Genomic DNA, 12,778 nt, shown 5'->3' with positions numbered 1-12,778 from the left:
AGTGATCAAGTCAAGCTTTCTTAGGTGCTTGAAGGACCTCCCAGTTAGGAGAAAGAAAAATAGGCCTACCTTAGGGTTGGAGACACTGGAATTTTCAAAGAGACAAGTGATCACCCAGGGACGCCAAATGTGACTCATGAGGATCAGGTAGATTTATTTGCCACAGGACATCTCTAAAGAATTTCAAAGACTCAGCTCTACTCCAATTGAGCTGGAAAGTTTTATTTTTGTTTTGTGATTTCGCGCTCTGGGGAGTGCCTAAGTTCCTTAGAGGAATTAGCAACTTCAGGAAAGGCAAGACATATAATTTTATACAGAAGATGATGCTGATTACACAATCAAAATTTACATAGAATATGGCAATATAATTAATATTAAAAAGCAAGGAGGAGTTTATTAAGGGATAAGGTAATGGAGGAGGTGTCCCAACCTCAGGGGAATTACATATGCCCTTATTCATAATGCATACACAAAACCCCATTTTGGGGGGGTAGGTATGTATGATAATGATATGATGAAAAGTCTCTCCATGTTCTAAGTTCACTCTAGATCAGTTGTTTACTGTTACTGTGCAGGTGCCATCTTAGGGTGGGCCCCTTCTATGGCTTGGTAGTCAAGCGTCCTGCTCTACCTCCTTCTGGTGCTCTTTTCTGATTTGCTAACTATTGTGGTCCTGTGTTATCAAGATGGGCAATGTGGTTGAGACTGAGTAGATGGACACATCTGTTTCTGTGGGAATAGTTCTGGGGACAGTGGCGAGCTAGAAGCAGTGGCTGGGTTCCCATCACATGCACACATCTGCTGTTTCTGTGAGAACTATGAGTTCAGGGACACACCTGTTGTTCTGGTGAGCGGTGAGAGGTATATGATGAAGTTAGGATATGGGTGGGGGTAAGGCACTTACAGTGGACCTGCTTTTCAGTGGGGTCAAAAATGAAGTTAGACTGCTGGGGCTGGGGGCAGCTTGATTAGAATTCCATTGCCTGGACAGCATCTTTCAATAAATTATCAGGTAAAACTACTCTGATGCCCTGGAACCACAGGGCAAAACGGGCATTGAAAGAATCCACCAGTCACCTCAGGAAAGAGATTCCCCCCCCCCCCCAAAAACCACAGGGAACACTATAGCCAAATTTCAGAATTATGAGATCACGGAAATGTACTAAAAGCGGCCAGCAAGAAAGATTTCAAAGACTGGGGAGTCACAATCAGGAGCACACAGGACCTGGCAGCTGCAATATTAAAGTACTGGAGCTTATGGAACACGATATTCCAGAGAGCAACAGAGCTAAGACTACAACCAAGAATCACTCAGCCGGCAAAAGCAAGCATAACAAATAAAGGGAAAAATGGCAATTCAGTGAAATAGAAGGATTTCAAGCCTTCATAAGAGCAAACAACAACATAAATTTGACCTCCAATATGAAGACCACAAATGGATAAAAAGGGGAAAAGAAAACAGAAGAGATTCAATAAAGCTTAGGTTCTTTACATCCCTACGGAGGAAAATGATACTTATAACTGTTAAAAATTGCATCCTTAACAGCAGAGCCAGAAAGTATAAACACAGACAGACATTAGGGGTAATAGGTGAATATGAGGGAATGACAAAGAAGTATGAAGGGATGAGAAAAAGAAGTGCAAAGGTTCAGAAAGAAGGGAGTGGTAGACACGGGCAAATTATAGCGCATGAAGTAGCAGGAAAGACATTTGACAGTGGAGGAGATGATGGGAGGGTGGACAATGTGCATCACTTGAACCTTACTCTCATCAATGTTGGCCCAAAGAGCAATAATATACAGAATCAGTTGAATATAGAAATCTCTTTTACCCGACAGGGAAGCAGGAGGGGAGAAGATTAAGTAAAGAGGGTGAGGGTTCTGGTGACTGACATAATGGAAGGCAACATAACAGGAAGTAGCAACAGCAGAAAACACTGGTGATGTGGGAAAGGGTGAAAGGAGAGAAAGGACAAACAAGAGGACGAACAGGATGGAGGGAAATACATAGGTAGCAATCATTACTGTGAATGGGATGGACTCCACAAAACTGAAGCAGATACCAGAGTAGATCAAAGACCAGAAGCAGTGTGACACAGACAGAGTAAAGCCTGAACAGAATCTACTAAGTTACAGTTGAAGTAAAAAAAAAAAAAAAAAAAAAAGCAGGGGTAGCAATCCTGACTTTACCAAAAGAAAAATCAAAGATAATCCCAATTAAAAGAGATGTGTGTGTGTGTATGTGTTCATCCCTCGTCGCTGAAAAAGACCAGGAAATCAGAGAAAAAATGCCATGACTTGCACTTGACTTTGTTTTGAGTGAGGGAGGGCTGTGTAGGTCACCAGTCTCACTTCTCCTCCATAGCCATATGAATCCAGTGATCAGATATTCCTCAAGATGACTGGAGATGATCCAGGCTGAGGCAATTGGGGTAAATGACTTTCCCTAGGTCACACAGGTGGTGAGTTCCAAGTGACTGAGGTGAAATTTGAACTCAGGTCCTCCTGACTCCTGCGTTGGTGCTCTATCCACTGCACCACCTAGCTGCCCAATTAAGAGAGATAATGAAGGAAGGAATGGAAACTTCTTCTTGCTAAAAGGTACAACAGGTAGTGGAGTCCAGATGGTGCAGTGGAAGGATGGACCTGCTGCAGCTCTCCTTGCATAGCCCATAAAATACCTGTAAAATGACTAAAACCAAATTCTAGAACAACTGAATCCACAAAACTATAGAGTGAAAGACATTTCCAGCCCAAGACAGCCTGAAAGGATGAAAGGAAAGGTCTATCACACCAGTCTCGGGGCAGAGCATAACCTATCCTTGGCCATGCAGCACAGCGTGGATAGAACTGGAGCAGGGTTCAGGGAATGGAATCACAGGCAGCAGCTGCAGTTCCCAGATTTCTCTTCCCACATAGACAAAAAATGCTTCAAAGTTCAGTGAGAAAACTCTTTCACTTGGGAGAGAAGGGAGCAGGGTCCAGCCTAGGCCTGAACCTAGGCCTGTGGCAAACACTGTGGCCCAGAATCCATTTTTAGAGCCCTGGGCCCAAAGTCCTTGGGGAAATTGTGTCTCAAGCCTGAGTGGCCGTCCTGGGATGAGGTAGAGTGCTGGGGTGGCGGAGCTGATGACACCTCTGGAGAAGGAAGTCTACTCTCAGATCCTGGGCAGAAAAACTTGTGCTTGCTCACAGGGCAGAACACAGTCCAGAAGAGGAATGAACTCCTCTCATTTGAATGTGCCACCTTGGAGTAAATGAGAAATTTCAGGTCCCCACAGTATATCTTCCACTTGAAAGAGGACTCAAAAATGAAGCAACAGGATGTGAAAATGCTCACGAAAGGGAACAACAGCAAAACTATCGAAGGTTACTTTGTTGGTGAAAAGGTGTTTTCTTCCAGCCTTTCAGATGAGCGAGAACAATGTATACCAACATTGAAAGACAACAAATCAATGTTTCTGCGTGAAACCTCAAAAAATATGTAATCGTTTCAGGCCATGGAAGAACTGAAAAAGGATTTTGACACCCAAGTAAGAGAGGTAGAGGAAAAACTGGGAAGTGAAATGAGAGCAATGCAGGGAAATCATGAAAACTGAGTCAGCAGCTTGCTAAAGGAGAGCCAAAGAATGTTGAGGGAAATAACACCTTTAAAAATAGACTAACCCAAATGTCAAAAGAGTTCCAAAAAGTCAGTGAGGAGAAGAACGCTTTAAAAATAGAAGTAGCCAGATGGGAAAGGAGGTTCAAAGGCTCACTGAAGAACGTAGTTCTTTGAAAATTAGAATGGAGCATTTGGAAACCAATGACTTTAAGAGAAACCAAGAAATTACAAAACAAAACCAAAAGAAAGAAAAAATAGAAGACAATGTGATATATCTCAGTAGAAAGACAACTGACCTGGAAAAGAGATCCAGGAGAGACAATTTAAAGATTATGGGACTACCTGAAAGCCATGATCACAGACTAGCCTAGACATCACCCTTCATGAAATTATCAAGGAAAACTGCCTTGATATTCTACAACCAGAGGGTAAAGTACATATTGAAAGAATGCACAGACCACCTCCTGAAAGAGATCCAAAAAGGGAAACGCCTAGTAATATTGTAGCCAATTTCCAGAGTTCCCAGGCCAAGAAGAAAATATTACAAGCAGCTAGAAAGAAACAATTCGGGTACTGTGGTAATACAATCAGGATAATACAAGATCTAGGAGCTTCTACGTTAAGGAATCGAATGGTTTGGAATATGATATTCCAGAAGTCAAAGGAACTAGGATTAAAACCAAGAATCCCCTAGGGAGCAAAATTGAATGCAACACTTCAGGGAAAAAATGGTTATTCAGTGAAATAGAGGACTTTCAAGCATTCTTGATGAAAAGACTAGAACTGAACAGAAAATTTCTCTTTCAAAAATAAGAATCAAGAGAAGCATGAAAAGGTAAACAGGAAAGTAATCATAAGGAGTTTTCTAAAGTGGAACTGTTTACATTTCTACATGGAAAAACAATATTTGTAACTCTTGAAACTTTTTCAGTATCTGGGTAGTTGGTGGGATTACACACACACACATATGTCTACATATATATACATATGGATGTATCTCTCTCTCTACGTATATATATGTATGTATATATGATAACATTCGTAAATACTTTGATTTCTTCTGAGAAAAAGCTGGTTGATGAATGGAAGGGATGATCATTTTATTTTTTAAAAAGACAAGGATAGGAAGGGGTTTTTTACTCAACATACGATCTAATAATTGACCATAAATGAAATCAAATTATATCAAATGTTATTATAGCCAGCCACAGAAATATGAAATAACAGGTGACAGAATTATTATATGTTGGCTGAGTGTTTATGTTTAAGTTTATAGTTGATGCTTACAGTGATGAAGGTGGAACAAAACCAGTTTTTCTTTGTATGAAACAGGAAGTATATATATGTATATGCATATATGTACATGTATATATATGTGTATATATATATGTATATATTTGTGCGTGTGTGTGTATATATGTATAAAGAGAAAGAGAAGAAGAAGAAGAAGAAGAAGAAGAAGAGAGAGAGAGAGAGAGAGAGAGAGAGAGAGAGAGAGAGAGAGAGAGAGAGAAAGTTTTTTCAATGGAGCAGAAAATAGGTAGGTGAGATGGAAAAAGTGAAGCTTATTGCCGTCACATTTGGCTTAAGGAAGGAATAACAAGCACGCTTACTTTGTTGTGAAAATCTACCTCACACTACAGGAAAGTAGAGGAGAAGGGAAGGAGATAAGGGGGTGTGGGGGGATGATACAAGGGAGGGCAAATGGTAGGAGGGAGTAATTGGAAGTAAACACTTTTGGGGAGGGACAAAGTCAAAAGAGAGAACAGAATAAATGGGAGGCAGGAGAGGATGGAGGGAAATAGAGTTAGTCTTTCACGACATGACTATTAGGGAAGTCTTTTGCATAACTACACATGTATGGCCTATATTGAATTGCTTGCCTTCTCAGTGGGGATGAGTGGGGAGGGAGGAAGGGAGAGAAGTTGGAACTCAAAGTTTTAGGACTGAATATTGAGAATTTTTTTCCATGCAGTTGGGAGATAAAAAATACAGGTAATGGGGCACAAAAATCTATTTTTCCTTACAAGAAAAGAGAGAAGATAGGGATAAGGGTGTGGAGGAGTGTGATAGAAGGGAGGGAAGATTGGGGGAAGGGATAATCAGAATGAACAGAGTCTTGGGGTGGGAGGAGGTAAGAGATGGGGAGAAAATTTGGAATTCAAAATCTTGTGGAAATGAATGTTGAAAACTGAAAATAAATATTCTTTTTGTATGAAAAGAGCAACAAAATCCAAGAGAACGTTGAATACATTAAAAGCCATATGGTTTTAAGAAACTTTGAGTGAATAAGTCATTTTGAGTATTATAAATACCGAAAATAACTATAAGGGGTACATGAAGAAAGATGATTTGTGTATCCAAAGAAAGAACTGATAAATGGAAGTATGCATAGAACAATTTTACATATATACATATGTATATATATGCATATAGGTATGTGTATACATATATATGTACATACACATATATATGTATGTATATGTGTGTATATATATTCATATATATACATATATGTGTGTATATATATTCATATATATACATATATGTGTGTATATATATTCATATATATACATATGTGTTTATATATATATATATATATATATATACATATATATATTTGGGTGTAATGGTCACCACATGTGGGGGAGAAAGAAAACAGAAATTTATCGGATAATTTTGTTGTGTGGTTAAAAGCAATAACAAGTTGTGCATAGGCAATGTGCAGTTTCATGTGCAATCATCATTTTTCTTGTACTATGCCATGCAAATGCTTGTTTTATTCCGTAAATTAAAGATAAAAGAAATAAAAAGAGTACCATAGGCAATGAATGGGAATTGGATTAAAGAGGAAACAACATACACAGTCATTTGGGTATAGATATCTACCTTACCCTACATCAAAGTAGGAGGGGATGGGCATAAGAGAAGGCAGGCTGTGTGACAGATGGGAGGGCAGATTGGGGGAACTGGTATTCAGAAGCAAAACACTTTTGAGGGGGTAGATGGTGAATAGAAAGACAATGGAATAGACAGGGGCAAATAAGATGGAAAGAAATACAATCAGCAATCATAACTGAAAACATTCTGGAAGCCAAGGTTCTCTTATAAAAGTCCCCATGTCCCAAATGTATAGAGAAATGAGTCAAATTAATAAAAGAAGAGCCATTCCCTAATAGATGAATGATCAAAAGTTATGAACTGTCACTTTTCACATGAAGTATACAAAGCTATCTACAGTCACGTGAAAAAATTCTGTATATCACTACTGATTGCAGAAATGCAAGTTTAAAAAGTTCTGAGCTACTTCCTCCGACCTATTTATGTGGCTAATTAGACAGAAAAGAAAAATGACAAATGATTTAGAGGAGTGGGAAAATTGAGACATTAACACTCTGTTGGTAGAAGTGTGAACAGATCCAACCGTTTTTGAGAGAAATTTGGAATTATAACCAAAGGCTACAAAGTCACGCAGAGCCTTCAAGTTGCCAATACCACTGCTAAGATTTTATCCAAAGGGGATTTTAAAAGGAAATAAAAAAGGTAACAGACTAATGTGTACAACATACCTATAGAAGCTACTGTCTGGTAGGAATGGATTGGATATTGAGGGGATAGCCATGAATTCTGGAATGGCTGAAAAATTGTGATAAATGATGGAAATGGAATACTATCATAGAGTAAAAATTATGAGCAGGGTGTTCTCAAAAAACCTAGAAAGACTTCCATGAACTAATGCAAAGTGAAATGAGGAGAACGAGGAGAACCTTGTACACAGTAACAGCAATACTGTCAGATGATCGGTCGTGAAGAACTTAGCTATTCTGAACATTTCAGTGATCCAAGACCACTCTGAAGGACTTAGGATGAAAAATGCTATCCATTCCCAGAGAAAGAAGTGATGGTGTCTGAAAACAGATCAAAGTATGCGTCCTTCTAACCTTCTCAATTTTTCTCCAACGTGTTTTTTTAGTCTATGTTTCCTTTTACAAGAAGAGTAATAAAGATATGTATTTTACATGACAACACATGTAAAAGCTATATCAGATTACTTGACTTCCCAATGAGCGGGGTGAGAAGGGCTCAAGGGAGAGAATTTGAAATTTAAAATTTGAAAAATCAATGATAAAAATGTTACATGTCATTGGAGATAATAAAGTATGAAGTAAATATTAAAAGAAATTGAACCATTCTGCAGACCCTTTAGATAATGTGAATTTTCCCATTCAACAGGAGGGAGGTAGGAGGGGCCTGTGCCCCAAGGAGGAGGGGCTGGCACACTGTTCCAGGATATGGACGAGGAGTGGCTGCGCGCGGAGAAGCAAGAGCAGGAGGAAGAATATACAGGCAGGCAGACAGATGGGGCCTGGACACGGAATACGCAGGTGAAGGCCCGACACAGGGTACCCCAAGGGGGATGCACTAAATTCCCCAAATCAGCAACCGAACTCTCTGGTGGGTCGGCCAACTGAAACCAAGGTCTCCTCTCTTAGCGCTGGAGTTCTCAATCCAAGCCCTGATCCAGCCATGCTGGTGGCTTTCTGCAGGTCTCTGCTGCTTTCACATGGAAGACTTTTTAAAGCCTTTGTGGGAGGTGGCAGGTAGGAGGTGACAGAGTTCCAAGCCCAGGGGCAGGAGCAGAAAGAGATCTCACTGCTCTCTGGTAAAATTTACATAGGTGATACCTTGGGAATGTAGATTTCTTATCGAATTCCTTACATAAAGTTCAATTTTTGTACTATGAATTTACATAAAGCAACATCTGTCTGCACTCCTTTCTATTCCCATTCAGTGTTTTCCAGAGGCCTTTTATAAATAAGTTTCCTAGAATTCTATACGGCTTTCTAATCCATTTTGCTACCTACTTCCATTTTATGAATGAGTTCATCCCTCTGACACTGCTAGGATTACTGATTTTGCATTTCCCTGCATCCTATTTATTTCTGTTTTTCCTACTCTCTTTTTTTATCCTGTCCTTCCTCTAATATGTATTTTGTATATGGACACTGCCTTCTTTTATCTGATCACCTTTTTATTACTATTTCTTTGTCTTATCCCCTTCTCCTACTTACCTGTTGGGTAAGATAGAACTTTAGGACCAATTGAATCAATATGTATTTTCCCTTCTTGAATGAATTTAGATGGCTGAGGTGCAAGCATGGTCTGTGTGACATCCCCTCCCATGCCAGCATTTTCCAACCCAGTGTAAAACCTCTACCTTGCATGCATATTTCATGTGAGGTCATCTTCCCCATGCTTTCTCTTCTTTCTAACCTGTCCCAGAGTGTCCATATTTCTCCCCTATTTGTTTTGCATCATCCCTACCTAATTGGCTCACTCTCAAACGCTCTTTCCAGAGAGGATCCTTCTACCTACTTGAATAATGATTGCATTCTTAGAAGATATGCATTTCATCTTGCTTTCAAGTAACGTACACTGCTTAAACTTATTGAGCCACTTAAGATTTCTCTTTCATATTTACCTTTCAATGCTTCTTTTGAGTCTTGTACTTGAAAGTCACATTTTCTCTTCAGCTCTGGTCTTTTCATCAGGAATGCTTCAGAGGCCTCCATTTCATTAAATGTTCATTATGTTTTTCTAGATGTGTTTCCCCAGAAAGCAAACCCATAGTAAGTGGAATGTTGTTAACGAGAGCGTCTTCTGCCACAAGTATCTTTTCCTCTGAATGTTCAGAGAGTAGAGGTGGTTCCCCAGAAAGCAAGCCTGTAGTAAGCAGAATGTTCTCAGATTGTGTCTTCAGCCCCAAATGTCTTGTCTGCTGAGTGTTCGGAGGCTAGATGTGCTTCCCCAAAGACTAAGCCTGTAGTAACTGGAATGTTCCCAGAGAGACTGTCCCCTGCCACAAGTATCTTTTCCTCTGAATGTTCAGAGAGTAGATGTGCTTCCCCAGAGAGCAAGCCTGTAGTAAGTAAAATGTTCTCAGAGTTTGTGTCTCCACCCATAAGCATCTCATCCACTGAATATTCTGATGTTAGATGTGCTTCCCCAGAGAGTAAGCCTGTAGTAACTGGCATGTTCTCAGAGAGACTGTCTCCTGCCACAAGTATCTTTTCCTCTGAATGTTCAGAGAGTAGATGTGCTTCCCCAGAGAGTAAGCCTGTAGTAAGTTGAATGTTCTCAGAGTTTGTGTCTCCACCCATAAGCATCTCATCCACTGAATATTCTGATGTTAGATGTGCTTCCCCAGAGAGTAAGCCTGTAGTAACTGGAATGTTCTCAGAGAGACTGTCTCCTGCCACAAGTATCTTTTCCTCTGAATGTTCAGAGAGTAGATGTGCTTCCCCAGAGAGCAAGCCTGTAGTAAGTTGAATGTTCTCAGAGTTTGTGTCTCCACCCATAAGCATCTCATCCACTGAATATTCTGATGTTAGATGTGCTTCCCCAGAGAGTAAGCCTGTAGTAACTGGAATGTTCTCAGAGAGACTGTCTCCTGCCACAAGTATCTTTTCCTCTGAATGTTCAGAGAGTAGATGTGCTTCCCCAGAGAGCAAGCCTGTAGTAAGTTGAATGTTCTCAGAGTTTGTGTCTCCACCCATAAGCATCTCATCCACTGAATATTCTGAGTTCAGATGTGCTTCCCCAGAGAGTAAGCCCATAGTAACTGGAATGTTCTCAGAGTGCGTCTCCTGGCACAATTATCTTTTCCTCTGAGTGTTGGGAGGGTAGATGTGTTTCCACAGAGAGTAAGCGTGTAGTAACTGGAATGTTGTCAGAGAGTGTGTCTTCTGCCTCAATTATCTTTTCCTCTGTGTAGTCTAGTTGACTGCTTTTCCCTCCTACAACAAAAAGTATCATTTGTCACTCAACATGACTCTCAGGGAGAAGGAGAGGGAGGGGGGGATACGCGGTATACTGTGATATCAGATAGAGGAAACAGCAATAAAAAGTTTTATGTGAGGTGAAGTTTCTAAAGGGCCATTCATAGAGAGGTGAGGAGGGGAAAGAAAGGAGCTTTGGAGGTGCAGAGTGATTCCTTCAAGCTCTGCAGCCTCAGGATAAGTGCTTGACTTGAGACTGCCAGTGCTGAGAGAGGAGAGTTTTGGCTGCTCTGTCAATTTATCTGTGTATCTGGCATCTGCAGGGCTGTCTTCTGTGCATTCATCCTTGGGTACTGGGTGTCTTTCTTCTGAGCATGCATAAGAGCTTGTCCTTTCCTGAGTGTGGCCATGTCCAGACTCGATGTGTCTATCCCCTGCTTTTTCTTCTTCTAGATTCTCACCAGGCCATCATGTGCCTGGCCCCGCCATTGTCTGATCCTCCTGCTCTGGCTTCTTGGTTCCTGGCCACCGTGTGTCCTTCAACCACCTCCTGGCCCCCTCCCATCACATGTGTGTCATCCCCTTCCTGCCACCCTCTCTTGCCCAACCGTCCATTTAAACAATGCAAGAACTCCGTACTCAGAACAACAACAAAAACAGATGGCATAAGTGTAAAGTAGTTTGACGGGAATTTGACAGGCGATCAACACCTCACAACACGTATCTAATTAAACTATAAGGGAAAGCATGAAGTAAATACGATCACTGAAATAATAAAATGATGAGTAATGAAAATTACAAATGACACTCTATAAAATATGTGATTATATTCATTATCATTTACTCTAGCTTAGATCCACAACTCAGGATTTTATTCAGTCCTTAGTTATAGATTCAGCTCCTCTCATATGTTGGGCACAAAAGAGAGAGTTGGCTTAATATAGCAATCAAGAAGCATTTCTTAAGTACCTCCTGCAAAAAAGGCACAGGCCTAGGTTCTGAAGACGTGCAGTCCTTAACCACTAGAAGCTTAGGTTGTAAAGAGACAAAAACACACATAGAAGTATATGGGGAAAAAAGAGAAAATAAAGGCAAAGTGCAAGGCAGTCTGGGAGCCAGGCCACTAGAAGCTGGAATGAAGAAAGGCTTCATGGATGAGATGATGCTTGAATTGTGTGTGCATGGAAAAGAGGGATTCCCTGAGGCCCCAGAATCTCTGCTGCAGAGTCAGAAGGGCTCAGAGTTCAAGTCCTCCCTCACTTCCATGCTAGCACCATGACCACAGTCAAGTCACTTCACCTCTCAGTACCCCAGACCACTCAGTAAGGTCACAGACAGATTTAAGATGGGTTGCGAAATTTACTGAGGAGGCAGAAAGATGAAAGAGTGCTTGACTTGGAACACTTGGACTTCCCCTTGCCCAATGTGCCATAACATATAGGTGCCCAAGGCTGGATTTGAACTCATGTCTTCCTAACTCCAAGCCCAGTGCTCTAACCAGTGAACCACTGAGATGGAAAGAGTCAGAGATCCTAGAAGACTACTGCCAAGCCATTGTCCAGGAGGCTGCCTTGAGGCCTAGGAAGGATAAGAAAAGAGCTCATTCTTATTGCAGGGAAGTTCCACAAGGGCTCAGTCCCTCCTACATTCACCATCCACCCTGTGGAAAAGCTCTTCCTGAGTTAGGAACTCCCCAAGTAACTTTATGTACAGTGTTTGCAAGGGTCTGGGAGATAGAGAAGGTAAACTACCTTTAAAGTAAGCAGCAAGAGAAGCTTCAGCTGTCCCATGGGAAAACTTGGAACAAATAAAAACAACCACCAGTCATCCCTGGCTTGTGGCCCTTTTTGTTCTCCTCCCACAATGCCTGGCCTGACCCATGGGCAGTGCAGGATGCAACACTCTGTTCCTTTGCCACCATAGGGCTGGTCTCATGAGTAAATTCCCTTACTACAACACAATGAGACCCACTAAGCCTAACACATATAATCATCGCTGGTGTTCTAGCCTGTTTCTTTCTTTGGAGTCGCACACATTCCCGTTAGCGTATATCTAAGGAATTCCATTGCTTGGATGGTGCGTGTCCTAACAAGTTTGTTCCCTCTGGAACTGAAACAGGAGAGCCTAAGGGAAACCCTCTCAACACTGAGTTTAATTTTCCCAGAACCGTACCAAAATGGTGGGGAGAGGTTAAAAGACCTGCTCAGAGTCACTAAATCTGTTAGTATTAGAATCAGGATCTGAACCCACTTCTTCCTCACTGTAAGCACTGCACAAACCAGTACAGCTGGTAGTGATTCAGTCCCCTGCGTCTTGGTCTGAATTTGCTGGAGCCCTCATTCTCCGCTAACTTGGCTCATGCTGGAGTGCTGTTGTCTCCTAGGCTGATGAAACAG

General features: G+C 41.2%; 1 long non-coding RNA gene across 1 annotated transcript in view; it reads right to left on the bottom strand.

Moving 5' to 3' along the window:
- Positions 1-12,778, bottom strand: part of LOC140515578 (uncharacterized) — a 385,043-nt gene that overhangs the window by 77,319 nt on the left and 294,946 nt on the right. Inside the window, exon 5 of the long non-coding RNA XR_011971089.1 lies at positions 9,086-10,400. This is a non-coding gene — a long non-coding RNA (uncharacterized lncRNA). The remainder of the gene's footprint in view (positions 1-9,085; positions 10,401-12,778) is intronic.

The sequence above is a fragment of the Notamacropus eugenii genome, chromosome X (assembly GCF_028372415.1).
Source record: "Notamacropus eugenii isolate mMacEug1 chromosome X, mMacEug1.pri_v2, whole genome shotgun sequence".
Lineage (NCBI taxonomy): Eukaryota > Metazoa > Chordata > Mammalia > Diprotodontia > Macropodidae > Notamacropus > Notamacropus eugenii.
This window is presented reverse-complemented; position numbering and strand designations above follow the sequence as displayed.